At 36.5% G+C, this 23,265-nt stretch overlaps 1 long non-coding RNA gene across 1 annotated transcript; it reads left to right on the top strand.

Moving 5' to 3' along the window:
- Positions 1-928: 928 nt before the first annotated feature.
- LOC145691655 (uncharacterized) lies at positions 929-23,265 on the top strand. The gene is made up of 3 exons (XR_014132469.1): positions 929-1,042; positions 18,364-18,430; positions 23,144-23,265. It is a non-coding gene; the product is annotated as an uncharacterized LOC145691655 (long non-coding RNA).

Below are 23,265 nucleotides of genomic sequence, written 5' to 3' on the forward strand. Positions count from 1 at the left end.
AATTAAAAATTTAAAGCACCATCGCATATTTTGTTTTTCCCAAGGCTAATAATGGGCCTTTTCTGTTTCGCCAACGTAAAAGATATCAAAACTGACGTGGGGGCTGACATTTGGAAAATACCAAAAGAGGAATTTCATCGATGTTTCCAGCAATCGTGTGTGTGTGTGTGTGTGTTCCGAAGGTGCCAATTTTGAATGCGATTAAGCAATTGTGTACTTATATAGTGGTAATAAAGAGCTACAACAGAATTCCAGGAACTCTTTGGCTGCCCCTAGTATGATAAAATTATGGAGAATTTGATCATGAGTCTGATAGAATAATATGTAATCTTGTTGAAAAGCTGGAAAGAGTAGACACGGACGCATGAAGAAACTAAAGGTATTCCATGACGAGGAAACGTATATAATCTGCCGAGAATGTCAAATGCAGTTAATAGCGCAAGAGTTATCGAAAATATCGACAGTAACATTTTTGAATAATTCGTTAGTGTTGTTAACTGTGCGTGAATACCTGAGTTTAGTGCTTTATTTAAGTATTACTTTATGTTAAGTCGAAAATAGATACCTAACATTGCAGGCCCGCAACCACAGGGGGGCTAGAAGGGGAATGCCGTCCTGAAGTTTTCGAGGCCCCTCCAGACCTCAATACAAAAAACACAATTTGGATATGTGTAAGAGAATTTGTAATGACTTGGCCCCCCTAACATATTCATACCTCCCCTAATCTTCTGTGGCTGGTTTCGGGCCTGTAACAGCATAAACAACAAATAATGTTTGTGTATGTGTAAGGGAAAGTCGGATAAAACCGTGTAGGTGGATAAAACCGTAAAATAGGTTTTCGGGCTATATTAGTTCCACTATCTGTCGGCCAACGCATGGAATTAGTTGCAAACAGCCGCAATGTCATTCTTAGTTTAAGAGAAAGCTGAGTAAGTGGCTCCTTTGTTGTTGGCGATGTGTTGAACAATCTGTGTAGAAAAGTTTTAATTTGTCTCGCATCGATAATATGCTGCTGTTCCTAACCACTGGAAGATTGACTTATGTAAGTATACATCATATAATAATAACTTTTCGTGCTCATATTCCATGTCTTGAATCAGGAATTTTGTGCTCTTTGAGAGATGCTAGGCCTGTAGTTCTGAATAATGGCGTAGTCGGATAAAACCGGACATCAACAGTCGGACAGAACCGGGTAGTACAGTAAAGCTGAGAAGGTTAGATACAGTGTCTTAACTGAATGGGCACACAAGTTTGTAGCAATGTGAACGAATATGATGAAACTTTTATTTGTGATTTTTGTTAGATTTAACAAAATCGTGACCAAAGTTTTTTTTTTTTTTTTTTTTTTTACGTTATTGGTCTAATATAGTCTAGCCCTCTATATTTTCCGTACTTTTTAAGCTCACATATTTTTTTCAGTTGTGTTGATTCTTACTGCACTGATTCTTGGAGTAATTACATATTTTTCTTGTAAAAGAAAAGTTTCTTATAATTATTTTATATGTACCCGATTTTTTTGTCCGATTTGGTCGGACAAAACCGGGTTTTTGCATACCCTTTAAAAATTGTTTTTGCTCTCGAAATTTACCAGCTTTTTCCACTGAAATAAACATTTTTGTGTCAATAACAAATCTATTTAGCATTTGAAAACTAATTCGAGCTATACTATCCACATACATGTTGAGGAACAAGTAAGAACATTTTGGATCCCGGTTTTGTTCAACTTTCCCCTACGTACGCATAAATGTGTGACTTCCTTTCAACAACAAATTATCGTGCATGTTATCAACGTTCTTTGTAATCAGCAACCTTCGCAAACAAGTGTTACGTCAAATTAAAACACACAAACCTGTTACTGACCATGAAATCTTATCAATATGTTCTTTTCTTTTTCCCGTAAAGAAGAATTATTGTTACAATATTCACATTTTATAATACATATTTACATATAAAAAGAACCAGACAATCCTTGAATGTAGACCTCCAAAAATGTATAATACAACTGTTATCAAATACAAGTATATTGCAAGTAGTAATTCCACATATTTCGTCGACATATTCGTGACGGAATGTTCCTTTCCTTGATCGAAATTGTTCCTGTATTTCATACAATAATTTATCTATAGCTGTCAAACAATAAGTAATATCGATATTCATGAATTAGGACAGAAGATCAATATGACACATTCCTTTGTTACGTTCATTCACGTCGGTTAGTGTGCATTTCAACAGACTGTGCAAAGGTAAATTACAGTAATAAGTGTGTGTTTAAATATGGTTTAATTGCTGTCTGATGACACACGTAAATGTCACGGAGAAACAATTATGACTATAATATCTTTACTTCTATGAAATTATACTTTGTGTTCTTTAGAATGTCTGAAGCATGATTTTTGAGTGATAATTTTACTATTTCTGGAAAACAGGTACAACAGATAAGGTAATGAAAACTTGGTGTAAATTAACAAAATGGGGGGACATCTTTCGCAAATTTATAAATAAAATCTGTAAATTCACAAACGAAGAGTATTGTTTTAAGGAATTTACTTGTGTAAGCTGTAAATATATGATATGTGTACATTATAGCATTAAAGCTATGCTTCATGGTCACTCAATGGTAGTTTGAAAGGGAAAAGTTGATACTGGGAAAGGCAAGTCTTTACTTTAGGCAAAGCAGTGACAGGAACCGATTTATCTGAACCGCTTTCCAAGTTACTGTTTCCAAGAAAAAAAAACTGAAAATAACGTGCCCTGCGAGGCTCTGACCCGCCTTCATTCGCTAACGCTCGCTCGGCAATACTATGTGAATCAGGAACAGCAACAACATTAGTGAGAAAATATCTATGTGAATAAGGAACAGCAAAGAACCATGACAACCTGTGATTAATACTAACAGTGACAGGATATCATAGCCTTGCCCAAAGTAAAGAGTTACTGTGGAAAAATCGTTTTCATGTCATGCAAGTGCATAAAGTGTACAGTAGCATTATCAAACGGTATTCTTACACAGATATTAATGTTGCAAGCAAGTCTTTGTCTATGCACCCAGCCTACTCTGTACGACCACATTCCCAGGCAGGCTCACCAGAACCGAAATATAAAATAAAATAAATTAAATCTTTGAGTTTAACATTCAAAGTTTATTCCCGTTGGGCTAAGGGAGACGGCTATTTAAGGCAAGTCAATGATGATGGAATTGAATTCTGAGAGAAAATGGGAGTATTCCAAGGAACCCGACGGACACAATGTTGTCCATCACACACTTTCTTCCATGGAGATCGAACCAGGGACCTCATGCATCAGAGGTAAACGTTCTACGACAGACCCACTATGCTAAAAATCGTTAAAGGAAAGGACACAGTGTACGCCTATAACTATAATTAGTCCAGGAAAATTAGGCTTTACTGCGGACATTTTGATAAACAAGCTGAAAATTGGTGGAGATGTTCAGAATGTTATTCTAATCAACTCACTCAAAGTCCCAAAACATCCAGCTCGGAGAAACCGAGATATGACGTCATCAATATGGTCGCCAACCGAATTCGCCCCTTAAACTTTAAAATGTTATATCTACTCTGCATGTCAAAATAGGAACTTCGTTTTTGCTTTATTTTGTAGACACTACATTGGACATTGTTATTTATAACGGTTACTTGTCTTACATTGGCGCTGATTTCAAATAGAGGACCTCAAAGTGAAAATGATGAGCATGCTAGATCTGTTTCCTGAGATTTAACTGTAAATAACTTGGAAAGGGGTGCATATACGAGAAAATATCTTGAAGTACAAGTTATTTGCTGTTTCAAGAGCTTTCCAACGAGCCCAGTTATGTTGCTATATCTCTAAAACTAACGGAGATATTCAATTTTATGTGCAGCAGACCGTAATCTCTTATTAAATTTATTGTGACGTTGTAGGGCTTAAAGACCAGTCTATAGGGGTAAAAGTATAGTGAATCCTACACAAAATTAGTGAATTTTCGTAACTTGGTGGGCAAGACCATAACCAAGATCCCCCAAAAGTCCTCGCCGCTCCAACGTTTGCGTCATCCTATATGGCGGACATTTCTAATATGGCTGCCGCATCTAAGGGTGCTTCTTGACCAGATTAATTGAATTATGTGCTAAGATAGTGTAGTAAAAAGAACAAAATTAAAAGTTTTAGTAATCATCTTTACAGTAGAATAATTAGAAGTAAATAATGTAGTTTGAAAATACTGACCGAAACGGTGTGTTTACTGAAACTACCTAGGGATATAATAGTAATGTCCTAATTGAGTCACATCCTCTAACAACCTAATATTTGATGTTTGTTCGTTCACATGGTGAGCTAATATGTTTTTGTAGTTATTAATGATCGTTGTCATGTCTGTTTGGTTTGTGTTCAGTTGTATCCCGTGTATCACAGGAGCAATGATTCAAGGTCAAGTGAATTGTGGACTTTAGCCTCCCAACGTCTACACCAGACTATTTACATATATAAGATTATAGGACCTTTAAAGGTCAAATTTAAAATCACTTAACGTATAAAAGGCTATGACTGGTGTCCTCTTACTATTGTGGACTTTGACACACAACTACTCTAGACGTGTTGCTTTAAAGAGACCCACACACGGTCCACGGTTTGCGCAAACACTCGGCCATACACGATACAACTGTTTGCACAAACTTCAGTTCAATTTTGAGTTTAATCGCGTAAGCATGTCCACTGAAGCAGCTTGTTTAACGTTAATGGATAGTAGGCTATATAAATAACACCTACCCTCAGTGGCGGAACTTCAAAATCAGCCCTCCCTCCACACACACAGATACAGAAAAAATCTTGCCAGGACTTATTAGGACCTATAAAACAATTTAAGCATTTCATGTTTCTTTCCAGTACAGACATTCAAAGTCAGGCAATGAATGACACCATGTAAACACGAGTAACCACATGTAATAATCAGAATATTACCGCTACTTTGAATTAGGACTATTTACTAATTGTTTAAAACTGAATATAATATATGTGAATGGAGTTTTCATGATTGTTACACTGTTATAATTCAACGAGGATATGTATGTGTACACGGCTGATTGATAGTGACAGTTCTGGAAAAATATTATGTTGCTTATTTTCCTAATGATCTTTTGATTACGAGTTACATACGCATATACTGTTGTGAAATCTAATTTGATTTCAAATAAATTTGGTAATATATTAAATTTACCTCAGACTTGTAGCCAAACGGACTGTAACTGTTACGAAAGTAGTTCTAAACTTACTCAGAAAAATAAAGATATCTTTTTTCCCCAACTTTGATCACATCAGGAATGACAAAATCAGGTGTTATACCCGCTCAAAAACAATAATCTTAGGGTAAAATAGTGCGTACGGTATAGTTTTCAACGGAAGTAACAAAAATTTTCTTGATTGCGATTTCATGTCTGACTAAAATAAAACACATATAATCAGGGCCTCCTTACGTCTTGGGCCTCCTTGCCGTTGCAGAGGCAGTAGCTCCGCCACTGCCTACCCTACAGTTTTTTTTTTTTTTTTTTTTTTTTTTTTTTTTTGTAAAATTACTCTAATTTAGACTTTAGTCTGGTAATGTCAGCTTATGACCTTTGTCTGATCAAGTTTTTCACCCTGGCAGATGTTATTGGGTACTAGAGTAGACGAAATTTGTCGTTTGGTGTCGGTGAGCTCATTGCTTGATGAAATGACAAAGCGACTGTTTGTAACAAGCTGCTTGCAAAATGGGTCTGCAGTCATTCAGTCAAGGATTTTTTTTTTTTAATCTTATCAACTAGAACACAAAACCTTTTGTACGAATGCAACAAAACTCCGCGTGCTGCTATGCTCAGTGGAGGTATGATCGGTGGCGTTGGGCGCTGGAAAATGCCTGTTACGTGATGTCATGCAGATTATCAATCATGTCATTGCTGGAACTCCCGCGCTTCGGTGTTGATCCCACCCCCCTTCGGCCCCACCGACGGCCGCGAAGGCGCGAACTCCAGAAACTATTGAAGTTAGCAGCACAACGACTGTTGTTACCAACATGCACGTTTAAAATGGTGCGGTGTGAAGAATGAAGACTATGATTTTTTTTGGTTGAGAACAAGGTCACAAATGAAAATATCTATCATACATATGCACAAATTTACCACTACTTATATTAAATGAAAGTGTTTCTTCCACATCAATTATTTCATCCAAGGTCGGAATACCGGATAATTGCATTTCCTGGTCCCTCAGAAAGTCCATATGGGAAAAATACCACAACGAGGGTACATACACGTCATCTGATCCACTTCCAGATCTTGTACTTGCATTTATCTTCTTTAGTTCTCTTCGGTATACAGAACGAAGTGAATTGATTTTATTCCTCACTGACTCTCTGTCCGCCGTTTGATCTATTTCCTTCAGTTTATTCACTAACTTCTCATATGCCGCATTTTTCAAATTCCTGTTTTTTATAATCTTCACTCTTTACCTTCCACAGTTCAGGTAAATTTCTATAAAGGTCAATAAATTCTCGACAGAATTCTTGATTCCTATTCATTGACGCCATAGCGCAAGAAATAATCGTCTGTACACTAGGCTTCCTACTCGGAAATAAAGCTCGTGTTTGCACAAACATGCCCATACACGGTCCACGTGTTTGCGCAAACATCATGTTCGTGTAAACAATTTTCGAACGAGTTCGATGTAGAAAATGTTTGCACAAACGTTTGCACAAACAGTTCATACATCGCCACACACGGTCAAACTGTTTGCACAAACAGCCTTGTTTGCGCAAACCTTGGACCGTGTGTGAGTCTCTTAAGAATATGAATATATATTTAGATAGACACGTTCTGTGATGCAAGTTTTGTTGGAGCTCGATGATATATATACAGAGTAGACTATCTTGATACCCTCTTGTAACATTTAAACTAATAAATATATTACGCTGAAATTTCGTATCATGCAAATATTAACAGGGAAATATTATTTGACATATTCTGTAACACCATCAGGTTAACAAAGTTGCCAACATAACATAAACTTATTTTTTCATATTGCACTACTTGGGATTATTAGATATTGTAGTCATAGTAACAATCAACATTTTCTTAGAAATCTAGACATCGATAATTCCTACACAATATTCCTGAATATTCTATTTAGAGTGAAATGAAATGGATTGAGTTTCGGACAATGATTTTAATGCATTTGAGTTATCTTTATCCGTTCTCTGCACATGGTCCAAATACGGTGTCATGATTCAAGGGCAATGATCATGCGGGGGTCGGTGGCCCGGGTCTCCCAGTGCTCATGTGGGACCCCATGTATTTTCATGAATATATATTTCATATGTATTTTTATTGTTATATGCATTTTTTATGAATATACAACATTTGCAATAATTTGAATTCAATTTCTCTTAAAATCCTCATATATGCCTTCTTAGACCCTTGTCTGCAACCAAACACACACCTGAATGGATCCCCCAAAGTTACGTAGAAATCGATGCCCTTTGTCATGACAAGGCATTGACAAATATGAAGTGAGTATATACCTTATTCTTGTGACATAGAAATGCAGATGGTCTTATAATACAAATCCTCTAGATGACACTTCCTCAGTATTCATAACTATAACTTTAATGGAAGAATTGGTGGAATGAAATGTGGGAGGAAACGGGAGTATCTCGAGAATTCATCCATCATCATTCACTTGCCTTAATCATATGTCTTCTTTAGCTTTAAGGACATAATTGTGGGACGTTAAACTGAAATATTTTATTTCACTCTTTTATAACTAATGTTCAAGTGGGATCCAATGTTGGATACGGATACCTTCTTTTACTATAGTGTAACGTCATAGAGATTACAGATCGTTTTTTCCTGTACTAGTGCCAAGTTAATATTTTTACAGTTGTGTATGGATAATAATATATTCTAGTTTCTAGTCTCTTAAGTTTTAAATTAGACTTGTGTTAACATTCGTTATGGTTATCTTGATCAGGCCACAAAGCAAATTCAGATTACTCTAACCCCGAACGTCGAATATATCACAGCCATCTGTATATACACCATGTTCCAAAAGTAGTGATGAGCGCAAAGTCTTGGTCTTGCAGTTTGTGCAAGAGTCATGCATGCAAGACCAAGACCAAGATCAAAACTCTTGCGCAAGAGTCTTGCACAAGTACATGTGCTATTTGATTTTTTTTTATGTAGAATGTAAAATGGAAAGGGAAAAGTCATTATATCTTTCACTTGAATTTCTTGGCTTCAGTAAAAAAGCCGCTGGAGTAAATGTGTTCCCAGTAGTTTATGCGATCCGCGTGAGTCGATATGCCACACGATTGGATTTTGGAAAATCATACGAAGAATAGTTGTGTCCATAAGAAGCGAATAAGCGAAAAGTAAACTAAAATATGTCATGGCCGCGGTGGGTCAGTGATTGCTGGTGGCAATAGGCGAGTGGTCTCGGGTGTTCAGCTTGGATCATGAGGCGCGATCCACTCCGAGTTCGAATCCCTCTGAAGAGCATGGTCGGAATTTTAACTGTCCTAGATTTTTTTGTGTTCGTGTCCCTGTCGTGCTTGGATTAAGTAGAATATACGTGATGACCAATATCCCTATTAGGACGATCATAAACAAAACGTTGTAGAGCGTTCATCTCTGGTGCATAGGGTCGCTGGTTCGATTCCAGCTTGCGCCATGTGAGCTTTTATTGGTGAACAAACAACATATGCATGGGTTTTCTCGGGGTTTTCCAGTTTCCAACTACTTTTTTCATTCCACCATTTCATTCATCTGTTCCACAGTTCATTCCATCGTTTCTCGTCATCTCCGTCTACCTTAGCCTTGATGCATCACCGTGGGACGTTAAGCTAGATATTTCATTTCATTTCAAAGCATATTAGTGGTGTTCTTCTTCAAAAACTAAAGAGTAATGTAGTATTGAACATCGGTAATTCCGTACACCATAGGTGACGACTACATGGATATGTGGCCTTAGCTAGTAGGCTTAAGCATCCGTAAAAAAATTTTTAATATGCGCTCATAAAATTAATATCGAAATAACATTTTCACGACATTGACAAAAACTTCGTCCATGTGACCGCAAGTTTGGTTTTATGGGAGGATGCTTATAAGTTGAATAATTGTTTATCAATATACACTGATTACCAGTTGAATGAGACACAGTAGAACAGTTGCAGCAACCGCTCTGCACAGGCTCCACAAGTGCATGTGAATGGAACGCATCGCGCGTGTACTGTTGCCGTGTGCTTCTTCTCTCGATATCTGTGTCAGTGCATCGTGTGATGGGCAAGACGAAGGACCTGAGGGCATTTGACAGTTGTCAAATAGTAGGGGAAGACGACTGTCTGAATTTTGGAAGCGGCTACGGCACTCGGATTTTCCAAGGCAACTGTACCAAGGATGTATCGTGACTACGTGGCTTCCATTAAAACAGCACCCGCACGGGCAAACTGTAGCGGTGAGGGACGTGCCGACGACAGAGGTAGGTGCCAACTAGCCCGCATCGTAACAGCCGATAGACCTGCCACAGTGCGTTACGTTGTGGAGAGGTTTAATGCAGGACAACAACGCCGTGTTAGCAGTCACACAATCCACAACCACCAACTCGCCATGTGGTGCAGAAGCCATTGGTCTACGCTAGTACCTCTTCTAACCGCACAACATAGGAATCATTGTCTAACATAGACAAAGGAACACCGCCACTGGATTGTGGAAATGTGGAAAAAGGTTGCCTGCACAGATGACTCACGTTTCACATTAGCACATATTGATGAACGAGTACAAGGGCGTCGTCAACCGCACGAGGCAATGGATTCATCTTGCAAGCAGGAAAATGTATAGGAAGTGGTAGTGGTATTCTTATCAGCGGCATGTTTACATGGACTCAAATGGGTCCCCTAACATATGTGACATGGTCCCACATAGGTGAACGCTACCACAATTTTCTAGATAACCTGTCATTTGCTTGGTTGCAATATCCGGATGGTGACCTCATCTTATAGCAGGACAACGCGGCAGCACACAGCTCTAGGATGGGAACAAACTGGTTTGATGAGCACTCCTCTAATCTGGCAACTCTTTTCTGGCCATCGTGGTCACCGGACTTCAATCCCATTGAATTGATGTGGGATGCCACGGAACAATGCTTTCGGGCTGTGGACCCTCTTCCGAGCAACATGTGGGCTCTGTGAAAGACTTTGCAGCAAATATGAATTGAGATGCCATAACAACACTTCGGGCGTCTCGTGGAGTCCATGCGTTGCCGGACAGCCGCCGTTATGAGAGTGGAATGTGGTGCTACACGGTATTAGGCAGGTGTGTCTAATTCAAATCGTGATCAGTGTAACGTTTAGCCTCACAGCACACTGAGGATTGAGCGATATAACTTTATACAACAATAAATAATTCATATTCACAAGAGAGTATGATTTTCTATAGTTATGTCAAATAACTTGGAGTTTGATGCCGTTGTTTTGTATTTCTAATATAGGTCAAAAGTATTTACGTAAATTGAGTTTACACAGAAGACATAGACAGTTGAACCGTTTTCAGTTTTCAATTAAATTATTGTAAAATATTAAGAGGTTTAATTATAATCATTATTATTTTAATATTTTTCTCTCTTTTTGGCCTGCTAAACATATAATAATAATAATAATAATAATAATAATAATAATAATAATAATAATAATAATAATAATAATAATAATAATAATAATAATAAAATTAATTAATGCTATTCTGCCATTATTGGCAGGACACTTGCTGCAACTGAGAAACTTCGATGTACGATGGTCCTCCCTAGGTCTCTTCGTCTTGATGTAGCAATTTTCTTTTTTAATATCTTCCTTCAACCAGTCTCCTTCGCCTCCTCCCTCTCTTTCCTTCCACCATACCCTCTAGCACGTCCTTCATAATACAGTTTCTTCTTAGGCAATGTCCCAATCAGTTCCTCTTCCTCCTCTTAATTACATCTAAAATTCTTGTTTTCTCCCCTACTGCTACTATTTGTAACGTTTTCTCATTCGTTTTCCGTTCAACCCAGCTAATTTTCTCCTTTTTCTCCATTCCCACGTTTCGAAAGCCTCTAAATTTTCTTCGCTTTTGCGTAATGTCCATGTTTCTGCCCCATAGAGTGCACATCAGAATCAGTCAAATAAAATCACAATATTTAATTGGAAGTTCGTTCAGTACAAAGATTAGCTAGTCGTGGTTGAAAAAAAATCTGACGCCTTTTTAGAATGTAAAAATAATTTGACAATTCATGGTATTTGAGTGATCTGTGCCGAATTGATTTTCTTTCATGCGTCTCAGGGGTAGCCTCCCGAGTTTAGGAACCAGTGGAGTATTGGATCTCTTAAAAATATGAAAAGATTATGAAACGTTGTGATTTATCTTATAACTTGGGCACCAATTAAAAACAAATAAATGTCACCGCCTATGTTGTACACTATCATCTTACTTACAAGAACGTAAATTGTATTACATTTATAAACGTACATTGTATTTTCGTTACTACTATTGGCGCGTTGTAGAATTTATTATCCCTTATATATGATTAAAAAAAAACAAGAGTTGGAAGACTCTTACAAGCAAGACCAAGATCCACGGTTCCAGTACAAGACCAAGACCAAGACTGGATGTGCAAGACCAAGACTGGATGTGCAAGACCAAGACCAAGACCAGGACCACCCAGGTCTTGGTCTTGGTCTCGCATTTGCTCATCACTACCCAAAAGCCCGGTAACAATTTATTGCACAAAAACTACAAGTAATATTTCTGTCGTGTTTATGTCATATGAAAGAGTAGTTCACGATGCCTCGATATGGAAACCATGTGTAACATGACATATGTCTAGACGATAATCAAATTCTTGCCATACTCGTTGGAGCATATCTTGAGAGACAGTAGTAACAACTTCTTCAAACCTTCGCTTAAGTTCTTCTACATTTTCTGGTAACAGTGGCACATACACACTATCTTCTATGTATCCCCATAAGAAGAAGTCATAGGGAGTTAGATCTGGGGATCTTGGAGGCGACGTGTCGAAACACTAATAATGTGTTCTTGCTTGCTCTATCCAGCGTTGAAGTAACTCAATATTCAGAAATTCATGAACGTCGTGATGGTAATGATTTGAGACATAAATGGACTTCCTGCTTGGTACTTTTTTCTTGTACCTTGTCTTAAACTACCGTTGCAGATCTGTAGCGCTCTTGTTTTTATCGAACTCCAATACACAAAAAGCACGCTCTGCACCTGAAGTCGCCTTGTTTACAACACGCCAATGCCAACGCCATCTGAGGTGAATGTGGGAATTACGAGCATTGCCTGAGAAATGAAAAAAAAAAAACATTTGAGATACTCTTTCATATGACATATACATAACAACTATATCACTTGTTGTTTTTATGTAACAAATTAAGAAAAGTGTTACAGGACTTTTGGGACACGGTGTATATTGCACATACCTTTGTCATCACAGCATTTCTTTCTCTGTTCCTTCACTTAACTGAACTCGCCCTAAACTGGCCAAGTACACAAGCTTAGCACACTTTATTGTCGTGACCGTCAATCATAATATTGTATCTCCCATGATACCATTCGCTCTCCTTATAAATGTACTGAAGGCTCTTTACCATCCAGATACATAACATCACTCATTCAAATTTTACTCTGGCTAAAAAGAAGGCGTCACTATTTGCGATCTGTCAAATATATAAAATTGTATTACATCCGTAGAATATGACATCTGAAAAATAAGATGTATAGAGTCATGTTGTATCTTTGGCGACTGACTCTGCTACTGAAGATCTGTTTTATTGAAATAGGTTAAAATGAATGTGTTTTGTGCTGTAAAGATTAAAGTGAAAAAAGTACCGTGTTTATTTACCATGAAAAATCCCCGGATGAAGTGTGATTTTTTTTTTCTAGCAGATTGCCTAAAGGAGATGCCAGAAGACAAAACAAAACTCAATTTCTTTCCGGATAGTTAATTGGGTCAAGATACAAATCAAATTCGTTGTCTCTATCCTTTGTCACTAACAGATACGGATCGATTTCATGAAATACAATAATAGACCCTACGTGGAGAGTCAATAATTATCTACACTTTTGTCATAACTTTTCTTGCATTGCACACTTTGTCTTCTGTCCTCGCATATTTTATTGCTTTACTGTTGTGATAATGCTGTGAAAGTGTAGTCTTAATTCCTCCAATTTTCTTCCTTCTGTTGCAGATATATCATGGCAGCTTCATTAGAAGTTTGCACCAAAGAGGAACAACGAGCAGTGATCCGATTCCTCTGGTTGGAGGGTGTCAAAGGGTCAGATACTCATAGCAGACTATCGTTGCAATATGGGAGTAGTGCACTATCACGTAAAACTGTGTTTTTGTGGCTCGAGAAGTTTAAAAGTGGTCAAATAAGTGTAACATGAAGAGGAAACAGGACGGCCATCAACCTCCACTACAGATGACAACATTCAGCAAGCTCGAGAGATGGTTCTGACGAATAGGCGAATCACTATCAATGAGGTAGCAGCTGCTTTGAACATCAGTCATTGCTCAGCTCTGCTCTGCTTTGCGTGTTCGCCGATTTGCCTCAGATTTAGACGTGCAAAATGCCGTGCAAAAGTGGCTTCACGACCAACCAAAAACCTTTTATTTGGAAGGAATACGTAAGCTCGTTGACCGTTGGGCCAAGTGCATTGATAAGGAGAGAGATTATGTAGAAAAATGATGTGCATAGCATAACCCTAACTTCATGTAAATAAACTGTAGAATGAAAAGTGTAGATAATCTTTGACTTGCCCTCGTATTTCTCCATCAAAGGTCACAGTTTTTTTTACCACGTAATCGAGGTTTAGACATCATGTCGAAACGCCTGCGGATACACGACATAATCTTCATTGTTCACGACGTTAATCTCTACATTATACAAAGTTAAGTTGTGAAGTGGTTTCTCAATAAATTCGTAGCTAAAGAAGTTATAATCTATGACAGTTTGGACTTAAGAATGTTATGATTGCAGTATTACAAAAAGATGCAACTTCTAAAAGGAGAGAAAGAGATAAAAACTAGAATCGAAAGAGAAAACTTTTTAATTACTATCTTATATCACTTTGTTTACAGTATTGAGAGAAAAGGATATTTCAAGTGTTGTTCCATAATCAATGGCTTGGTGGAATGAATCACACGTTTTTCGTCGTAGTGAAATATGTCCTACCAGCACAACCCGCATTGACTGCTTACCCAAGTGGACATGTTCCTATCAAACAAGTGAAAATTCAGAAATTGATAAAGATGTAGACCTAAACCTCATGAATACCACAACTTTTATTTGGAACGTATTTATTGGCCAACAGAAAACTTCACTCTGTAGAAGAGAAACAGCAAAGAATAATATTGCAGAGAATTCTTTCTTTACTGTCAATGTGTTCATAGACATGGTGTTTCTGTTATGTCATTGTTTACTTACAATTTTAATATCCTACAACCGATGCCGTGCCGTGAAAAATCAGCGCACGATACGAGAGCATACGACTTCGCCTCTGTATATATGACCAGAGATGGAGTGGGTCAGTGGGTCGGTGGGTCAAGTTTTCTGAGTGGGTCGTGGGTCAACAGCATGTGACTCACTGCGACCCACCACCCACCGTGATCCACTGTGACCCACAACCCACCATGACCCACTGCAACCCACCGACTCGCTCTGACTTGCTGACCCACTCTGTTCACTGCAGTATCTTCTATCTTGTAGACAATATCTTCTGAAGACTGGTGAATTTGTCTGCGTTTTGCTTTCAAGACCTCCATTTCCCTTCCTTTTCCATTTGTTTCTGTCTACTTACCTGAGGTGAGAATATCTAAGTGAAAAAAGAACTTCAGACACTTTTGGATACTGTTATTTGTAATTGTAATAATTACCGGTAAATAACAACAGGACTTATACTACTATTTGGCTTTCGAAGCTTGTGAGTTTTTAGAGGAGCTAACTACTGGAAAAATACATTTTTGAATCACTGTAATATATAATTTATTATATAAAAATTGAATGTAAATATGTGTGCCTGATCATCACGGCCAAATTGCAAAGTCAAATGAAATGACTTTCGGTATATAGTTAGGCCGTAATCCAAACTGGGATGTTATATCGCTTCCCTTATAATACATATCCTAAGGAGGCAGTGGGGATCCGAATCTCGCAAGCCGTTAAACTTACGGAGCTGAAATTCAGTGTATTAACTCTACTGAAAATAAACAGAATGTGACCTAGCATTTTTCAAACATTCTCTTTTATGGGGGGGGGTACACTTTCTATATATGGAAAGTGGAAATTGTATTACACGGAAATTGGAAAATTACCCGGAAATTTTAAGTTTGGACTGTATGCATAATTATATGGAAAATTTTACTTTTATTTTTTTATTTTATTTTATTTTTTATTTTTTTATTTATTTTTTTTAAGTTCGTGTACTTACCTTGATTTGGGACTTTCAAATTTCATCCTTTTTTCCACTGAAAAGTATCTGTAATTCAACAAGGAAACAATTATACTATGATAATTTAATTGAAATTCATCGTAATTTGGCCCATGACGAACAGCAGTGTGATAATTGAAGGGAGAGAAGGGGAGAAATTCCCAGGCACCTCGGAACCTCGTTCTCTTTTGCTTTCTGGGGGGAGGGAACTTGGTAATGACATAAAATTTTCATGTGTAATTACAAAAATTAAGGTTATAAACAAATAAGAAATTATCAGTGTATTAGGCTTTAATCGATAATTTATGCGTAAGATTCCCTATCGAAGGCGTGGTAGATGAAGTTTCTGTTCTCCATGAGTCGATATTGCCAACTGACATGGTCGATATGGAAAATATGTTGTATGGTGATAGAGAGGTGATATTTATTGCTGAGTATTTCAAAACTGACCGAGAAAGATTGTTATCAGACTTAAGTCTACCAAGCAGATTGTCGATGTGGAGTTGCAGAAATCGAATAGAAGTATTATCAATTTCCACGACAGAGTGGGAACGGGGATTTCCCCTTATGAATTTACAGATGACTGATATTAGAAATAGACTAAGTGCTCAAACATTGTCTAACTTGTTCTTCATCAATGTTAATGGCCCACTGCTAGACAAGCTCGAAATAGACGAACTAGTTATTTCTTGTCTGAAGGATGGACATCATTCCGCTGCGGATGATTTACCATGAAAAAGTTCTGGAGGCCAACAGGAAAGAAGCCCGATTTCAGATTTGTTTTAAGGTGGCAAATACGGATTACGGAAAATGTATACTTGTGTTACTAATTGCTTAGTTGTGTTATTCAACTTTGTATCTAATTTTTTACAAGTATCTGTTCTACCTATTAAACTAGACCGTAAACTACTTTTAGTAAATATTCATAATAATTGCAATTATGCATATTTGTAACTTAAATTTAACGTGATGTTTTAGTGATTACACAAATTACAATTATGAGCATACTTTGTGGAGATGCTGTCATAGAGGGTACCCAAGAACCTTTATACGCTATGAAAAACTAATTTTTCAGGTCTTTTGTGAGTAAAATACTGTGAATTAAGAAATCATAACCTTTTCCATATTGTACAGGGGTATTTTCCTGCGAATAGAAGTTTCTTTTGGAATGCGTTGAGAAATTAACACTTGCAAGAATACTCTCCTAGTACAAGTATAGTTTAGGCACACACTAATTCCCCCCTTCCCACCTCGAAGTGCTTCAATTTCCACACTGACAAACACTTTACCATTTTATATCGTAAAGGTCAGGTCCACCGTTATTGTAACAGAGTAGTGCTTGAGCGATTGACCGTAGAAATTAAAACTCCGATTAGTGACAATTTCACAGCCTTGTTTTATTACAAGTGTAAACTCTTTTAGTCAGTAGAGAAGAGGCCGTGGATCATGTGTCAGAGTTAATAATGATGGATTTTGGTGAGTCAGAGTAGGTCACAGTGGATGAGACTGGTTCATGGTGGGTGGTGGGACACAGTGGTTCACGGTGGGTGGTGGGTCAGTGGGTCGTGGGTCAAGTTTTCATTGACCCACACCAACTCCGTGAGTGAAGTTGCAAGACCAACTGTGTAGCACCACCACGGTTTGCGCGGAGTGTGAGAAAATTTCCAGAAATAAACCCTGGTTTTCCATTATTTTGAGCAATTTTATTACTTTTTCCTTTTTTCTGTCCTTTTATCTCCCGAATTCTGCGCCCCTTTACTTCGGCCCTGGGGCCGTCACCCCGCTTACTCCCCTCACAACACGGAACTACATACAAAGTCATGTTTACCTGTAATATGAATTTATACAATTTCTATTATATTTATTTTTTCTCACATAAATTACTTGAGAAATCTGATAGTTTAGTTACGTTTATTTTTGAAATTGTTTTAAACTACTCGCTGAACAAAAAAAAGTACGTATAACAGTTTCGCCAATTATGTACGTTGCTTCATCAAACACTATGAATCCTTATATATTATTTGTAGTTAAATTTTTGATATAAGAAATGCTATTATTTTTAAAAAGACGTAAGATATGCAACTTTGTAACTACATTGAAATATTAATATACATCTTAACACCAAAATATTCTTATGTAATTTCACGTTGTACGCAAACAATAAGATGTAAGTAGCAAACTATAGTTATTTTATCTAGTTTCACATTTAATGTATTTTTGTGTTTTTCCTATTTTTTTTTTTTCCAACAGACACCCTTTTTAAAAAGTTCAATTCAAATATTGCAAAAAAAATGCATTAAAATTTTGTTGAACATAATTCTAATGCTAATTATTTACTTTTTATGCTAATGATAATCATTTGGTATGAAAGGATTAAACACACACGCGCGCACAAAAAAAAAAAAAAAACTTCTGGATCAACTAGCAGTAAAGTTAGAAACAAAATTTACTATCCCTCTAGACTATTATATATTTATAATTATTATATATATTAAATTAATGCATTTACATCACGCCCATTTCATACGTATAAATACTGTCATCGATTTTTCATAATATATAGAATTGGTTTCATATATTCTATTAGGTCAGGGATGCAAATAACCACTCACCCACTCGCCGGGGGTGAGCTATTGGTCGGTGCAGGCGAGTATTTAATATCATACCGAAGGTAAGTAAATGATTTCTATTCTGGGATGTTGGCTAGTAGCTTTATTCTCTGCCGAGTAAAATTTTGATGCTTATTTGCATCCCTGTATTAGATTATTTAATGTAAGCGCATAGATAAATTTTTGTTTGATTCTAATGTTAAGAAATGAGAGAATATTAAAGTAAAAAACTTTTTTTAAACTCTTATTGTTCACAGAATATCGACAGCAATGACGTTCTATTGGGCAATAGTCCTTTACCTTGTACTGCTGGTTACTACTATGGTATGTATGAGCTAATTGCTGTGTACGATATACATGCACAATCTGTAGCATATAATTATATATATAGTCAAAACATTGTGCATTATTTTCCTTGTGAAATGGTCAGTAGATGGATAGATATATCGCGAGTACTGGTCGTGTCTAAAGTACAAAATCTCACTTGGAATGTTTACTGTGTTGTTTCGTTTTAAAATTGTTTTGTGTAAAGAACAGTAGATAGACATATAAGGAATATTCATTTAACTTCCAGATTATATCATTTTGCTCAACAGATTAAGTTTAGTTCAGAATCCTCAGAGCAGGTACTTGTGGCAACATGTTTTGATGACGTCACAGCGTTATCGCTCACCCGAGGCCAGACAGTTTTTTTCACACCTAACTTGTGACATTGTACGCTATAAATTTCTTGTTCAAAGAAATATCGCACCCACCCTCATTTATAAAGCCATATTTTTGGCAACCGTATATAGGAAATACTAATTCTTTGGCTCTGATGAGCAAAAAGATCCACAGTTGTTGGATTTAATTCCCTTTTTCAGCCTTTTTCAACAGCCTTTTTCATCAGCCTTTTTCAACAAGAGTACCTACACAATAATAATAACAAAGGAATGTTTTTTTTAAAAAAAAATCACAATCCAGCAGTGATACCAACCCGTGGGTAAAATCCCATTTCATGGGATTTTCTAACGTTAATTTCTCGAATAAGGATAAAGGGAATTACCTTTAAAAAATTGGCAATATGTATGGGATTTTTCATGTATCAACTTGATCGGTTCAACAAAATTCTTTATTGTCAGGATCAGTGGCGTATTTACGATTTTGTTTCGGGGAGGGCTTTGCTAACTTTCGGGGGGGGGCTTTGCCTGAAAATGGGAAAATTCTGCAAGATATTTCATATACTTTACTATAGTAAGTAAGATTTCGGGGGGGGCTTAAGCCCGGAAGCCACCCCCTAAATACGCCACTGGTCAGGATATAGACTAATGAGAATTTAACAAACAATAAGCACTAATTGCCAAATTTTGATGCTGTAAAATGCATTGTAAAATGTAAATGACGTATGCAGTTACTAGAGAGTCAAAAAAATAATGAAGCAAAAGGGACGTAAGTTGTACTCTGATACTGTAGACAAACAACAAATGAAAGTAAAATACTAAAAGAGAAATAATCGCTCGCAGTCACTGAATGAAGCTTGCCTTGATTAGTTATGTTCCGTAGAAAATTACGGGACGAAAGCATGGTAGAAATAATAAATGTTGATAACAGAATGAGCCTGTTTTACTGAACATTTTTAAATATCTCTTTCAATTAAGAAAGACACTTGTTCACAAACTATTTGATAAGAGATCTGACTCTACGGATAATTTACTCATTTATTGAAGAAAATGAGTCACATACAGTAGCTTCACTTTTCAAATTTTAAAGGTTGTGGAAATTTTGCAATTAGTATGTCTAACGTGGGAACTCAAGAGTAAAATGGGAATTTCTATCTCTTGAGATAGGATTTTGTAAACTTTCAGGTAGACATCACTGCAATCTAGTTTTCTATACGGTATAATTCTCAGTATCTTGGTCTGTACAATCTTGAGGTGGTTGATTAATTACAAATTTTAGGTGAGCTTCGAGGTCTTTATCTGTCAAATGTATTCTAGAATTAAAAATCCAGTTGAGGGTAGAAAAGCTTCTCTCAACTAAAGCAGACGATTATTTACCCTAATTCAAAGTACGCATTGTCCATGAAACACTTAACCTTTGCAAAAAAAAATTGTTGTTTCGTTTCCCTGTTCTTCACAGAGCTGGGTTGAAACTTCACAATACTTACTTTCTTTTAACTTTTTAATGTATGTATCTTGAGCGTCGTGCTTTTCATTATTGCTTGAAATAAAACAATAATTAGATTAGATCAGAGCTTAGCATCCCTTACAGCAGCGAGGCTGTGTGAGACGTGGATCTACTACTGAGTGTGAATCTTGAACCACATACTCTCCCACTGGGAAATAAAACCAGGTCCTCAACGACAAAAATGCGTACGCCACTTATATAGGTTAAAAATAATGAATCTAATTCTTCATTAGAATAATTAGAATAAGAATTTAAAAGGCAAATAGTTTACCAAGAAGTGCTTTATTTTCCATAGAGCATTTTTACGCTTTATTTTAAATACATTTATAAAACAAAATCATGTTAAGGCTGCCAACCATATGACTAAAGCAGGCTTTTGGAACCTGATTCATATCACGAACTCATTCCCTTTTACAGAATTCTCTTGCAAGTAACCCGCGTAAGAAATATGTGTTTTTTAATATGTTAGGATGCATTTGGTAATGTTAGGATGGTATAATTACATCCATAATTTTGCCGCCCTTTAAATACTGCCGCCCTGTGTATGACCACAGAATACCACATTCCTAAATACGGATCTGCTCACGTCAAAGATTTTATTATACTCTGTATATTAATTTTGTGCTTTGGGTTCCTCTACTCAAGCAAGCATATCATTCAAATCATTTCATTACAGGTTCTATGATTAGTATTTAACAACCGATTGTTTCATCGGTATTTAACAACAGGTTCTATAATTAGTATTAATAGTCTGTTCTGTGATCTGTATAGTAAGTTGATTTAGTATTAGTATTATTACTATACGATTATATGATTATTGTTATTCTTATCAGCGATTGTTATTCTTATTGTTATTCTTATGAGTATTATTATTATATAACCCTATACTAATGATACTACTAAATAGTGACTAGATTAAGGTCATGTAGGACCTTTATATTGACATTTTGTATTTTACTATTCAAAAATAGTAATAGGAATTATATTTTTCACCACTGGATTTAGAGATGCAGAAACTTAAAAATCTGTTTTGGAAATCTTGGAAATTTTAACAACCAGTTGAACCACTGATTGGAAAAAGTACAATTTTTTATTATTTTAAACTGAGATAGTAGATGGGTTCCTTTAAGATAGTTACATCGTTGAGTGGAAAACAGGAATATTTGGAGAACTCTATGTGACCAATGTAGAAGGCGAAATCTCTCGCTGATAAGAATTAGGGAATAACTACGTTTCTTATTTTCTTCTTCCACTCGCTGCAGGACATCACCACAACTGCAAGACTGTAAGTGGACAGTCGCTAGAGCTCTCTGCTGTCATTACGATAGTTCCCTTTGTCTTCGCATTGTACAATCTATAGAGATCGTTTTGCCCGAATAAGTGACAGGTTTACATTTTCTCTGTGATACAAGTGGTGGTTAAAACTGCAATCATACAATGAGAAGAATGCTTTCCAGCCTGACAGTGTCAAAACGATTCACTATTATACAACAATATTTGCCAGTCAGAGGTCACAGTTTTTTTTAACCATATACCGATTGCTGTAATCAAACTAGAACTCAAACGACACAATCGCATTTATTTACCAGCACAGTATAACCATATGATTGCTAATGCAAAGAATACTGATACTCCATTTCAGGTTTACGAGGTTGTCAATGAAGAAATCTTGGATTTTAAACATTGCTGGCAACCATTTTACAAGTAAACTCCTGGTAAAAGAGTGAAATTCCAAATAAGTAAATACAGACACTTAGTTTATAAAGCAGAATCTCCAGGTTATGTGCAAGCTTACGAGTTTATCAATGGACTAAGAACTGACATTTTTCGATTACTCATAAATAATGTCAGAAATGTTCCACTGCCAACGTCAAAGACATACGATGGGCAAGTCTCGATCAATCATAAAAAGATCAACGATGTTTCACAAATCATCAAACACATACCTGGGACCCATACAAACAGTTTTATAAGACGATTTGCTCATGAAAGACCACTGACCAAGAAACCGTAGAAGACGAAGATGCAGACGGCTAGGACGCCATGTAAACCCATTCTACTGTGATAACGTATTTTGCTACGTATTTTCTTCAATTGTCTATTGTATTACTTTTCTTGCTGTACGAATGACATGTGTTGTACATAAAAACGAACGGTGACAATAAAAGTGTTAGAAGCCTAACGCGTGTGATAGTTCGGATACAGATATCCAAGATTAACATACAACATTGCATTCAACATGTACATTCTCATAGCTTTCTATCATAATCTGCACATTACATAACCTTACAATTGCGTTCAACTCTAATTGATTGGAAAAAGGGATTTTTTTAAGCTTATCTAACCAATTGCAGTGCTGCAATACAAGACTCTTCTTCTTGTAATACTGTTTGTTGGTTCTTTTGCTACAAGTAATCAATTATACACTTTTTGAAATAAATACAAATAACGCCACGGGAAGTTTTTTTTTTTTTTTTAGCGTTTTTAAAAACTTAGATCTGACGCACTTATTCCCTTTTTCCTGTGGTGGACAAATACCGTGCTCGTGAGTTTTTACGGAATTCCCCCGTTTCCTTCCATTTTATTCATTCCACCACTTCATTCATTTCTCATCATCACCGTCTTCTTTAGCCTAACCGGCATCGTGGGACGTAAAACTTACAGATTTCATTTCATTTTTTTCCCTTTTTCCAATCAGTGATTCAGTTCATGTAACCAGTTCGAATTATACTACTGTTTACAAGCGAGTCAACCCCCCCCCCCATATTCTTTATCAAATTATTTTGTATGTAATAATTCGAATTCAAGTGAAGCTTTATGAATATTTATTGTATTATGGCACTTCTAATGAACGTTTTGTCTTCTCTATAGGTACTCGCAATGCCATTAGGCCAACAAAGCTCATCTTCTTCTTCAGGGAGCAGTCAGCCTAAAAACCATTACAGTTTAATCAATCTGAGTCTTGGTTAGATCATATGAATTGAGAGCATTCT

The sequence above is a fragment of the Thermobia domestica genome, chromosome 8 (genome assembly GCF_964235325.1).
Source record: "Thermobia domestica chromosome 8, izTheDome1.hap1.1, whole genome shotgun sequence".
NCBI classification, from domain to species: domain Eukaryota; kingdom Metazoa; phylum Arthropoda; class Insecta; order Zygentoma; family Lepismatidae; genus Thermobia; species Thermobia domestica.